The following is a 2444-nucleotide window of genomic DNA, read 5'->3' as shown; positions in this document are numbered from 1 at the left end:
GCACTATCCTCTCTTTTGCACAGCCGAATACTCGCGATTATGTTTCTTCGTCGGGCATTTCCGCTGCGGAACAATAAAATCAGGACACAGAGGCGCTGGTCTCGTTTCTGAGCAGAGAGGCTTTGAGGGGCAGTCCATGAGCCGACCACAGGGTCTCCAGGTGGGAGACCAGGCCTCCCTGTCCATCACCAACTCCCGGAATTTGCTCAAGCTCAGGTCCATCCAGTCAGTGATGCCATCCAGCCATCTCTGCCGTCCCCTTCTCCTGCCTTCAGTCTTTCCCAGCATCAAGGTCTTTTCCAAAGAGTCAGTTCTTCGAATCAGGTGGCCAGAGGATTGGAGCTTCAGCTTGGGCATCAGTCCTTCCAGTGAATAGGACTGATTTCCTTTAGGATGGACTGGTTGGATCTCCTTGCAGTCCAAGGGACTAGAGGCTTCTCCAGCACCACAGTTCAGAAGCATCAATCCTTGGGCTCTCAGCCTTCTCAACTGTAGCTGGGATTTAACCACACAGGACCCCCAATGTGGGGGCAGCTGTGTGATCCACCCGTGCCCAGGGTTCACTGTGGGATCCCCTCTAAGGTGGGCACCCTGGGGCTTCCCTGGTGGTGTAGTTGCTAAGTTGTGTGACCACACAGGTTGAAGCCCAACAAGCTCCTCTGTGCGTGAGATTTTCCAGGGGAGAACACTGGAGTGGGTTGCCAATCCCTTCTCCAAGGGACCTCCCCTACCCAGGTCCCCTGCATTGCAGGCGGATTCTTCACCAGCTTTTAGGCTCTCAGCTGTCACCCTTGCAATGTCACAGAACTGGGTTCCATCCCTGGGTGGTGAAGATCCTCTGGCTATGGAAACAGCAACCCACTCCAGTCTTCCTGCTTGGAGAATCCCATGGACAGAGGGGCCTGGTGGGCCACAGCCCACAGGGTGGCAGACATGACTGGCGGACTGAACACACACACCCCCTCCCCCCAGCCCTGTGCAGCTCAGCATTTCTGCAGAAACCTGACCCCTAATACTGCAGGGACAAAACTCCGCCGGGGACCGACCAGGCCTCCCCGGCCGATGTCAGGGTGGGGGCTGTGTCAGGGTGGGGGCTGTGGCGGTGCGTGGGATGGGCTCTGAGGCCCCCTGGGGGTGTCTAGGGGTCGGGGAGCGTGTCTGTGGGGTCAGCAGCAGCCTGAGCCCTCAGCAGGTGCACACAGAGGCGTCCCTCGGCTCCCCTTGCAGCTGTCAGGACCCAGCGGGTGGGGGTGGTCTGCGGGTCACAGGGCCCCGCCGCCAGGCTGTCTTAGAAGGCAGGGCTTGGATAATCTGCAGATCAGGGTGAGGTCACTCCGGGAACAGGAAGTTGGAGCCCGCTGTCCCCAAGGTCGCCCAGCCCACACTGCCTGACCAGGATGAGACCGCCCCGCACTCACCCAGGGGGGTTGAGTCCGGCACCCACCAGGCAGAAGTGTCCTGATTTCCAACCGGGCCTAGCCGCCGAGTCAGGAACCTGTCAGCCCAGACCTCCGCTGATGGCGGGGGCAGACTCGGGGCACGTGTTACCGGGTGCCTTAAGCACGGCCAGTGGAATAACCACAGGTGCTCTGGAATAACCACAGGTGCTCGCTCGGCTGGCTTCCCTCCCTCAGGCGTGGCAACCCTGCCTCTGCGGTTTGGGGTGAGTTCTTTGCAGCCAGAAACTGAAGCGTGTAAACAAGAGTAAAGAGGTCTGAGGTCTCTCCTGAGAAGCCCTGAGTTCTGTAGGGGGCGGGCTGAGTCCTTTCCCCTGGGTTTCCTCTGTGTGTGTCTCTGTGTCTGTGTGCGCGCGCATGCGCGCAGGCTGAGTCCTTTCCCCTAGGTTTTCTGTGTGTGTGTGTGTCTGTGTGCAGGCTGAGTCCTTTCCCCTGGCTTTTCTGTGTGTGTGTGTGTGTGCGGGCTGAGTCCTTTCCCCTGGCTTTTCTGTGTGTGTGTGTGTGTGTGTGTGTGTGCGTGCAGGCTGAGTCCTTTCCCCTGGGTTATCTGTGTGTCTGAGTGTGTGTGTGCGCGTGCGGGCTGAGTCCTTTCCCCTGGCTTTTCTGTGTGTGTGTATATGTTACTTCAGTCATCTCTGTGCGACCCCATGGACTACCTGGCTCCTCTGTCAATGGGGTTCTCCAGGCAGAAACACTGGAGTGGGTTGCTATGCCCTCCTCCAGGGCACCCTTCCCGACCCTGGCTCTCCCGCTCTGCAGGGGGAGTCCCTACCTTCTTAGCTTTCAAGGGGGTTGGTGTCTCCCCCCGCCCGGGGCCACCACCCGCTGTCTCTGGAGGCAGTTCTGCACCCCAAGTCTACCTGCCCCCCGTCTCACACACTCAGCCTTATAGCTCAGGTAGAGGGAGGGGTGTGTGTGTGTGTGTGTGTGTGTGTGTGTGCACATCTCAAGTTATTTAAAGGGGAAATGAATGACTACCACACAAAA

Source organism: Ovis canadensis, chromosome X, assembly GCF_042477335.2.
Source record: "Ovis canadensis isolate MfBH-ARS-UI-01 breed Bighorn chromosome X, ARS-UI_OviCan_v2, whole genome shotgun sequence".
In the NCBI taxonomy this organism is placed as follows: domain Eukaryota; kingdom Metazoa; phylum Chordata; class Mammalia; order Artiodactyla; family Bovidae; genus Ovis; species Ovis canadensis.
This window is presented reverse-complemented; position numbering follows the sequence as displayed.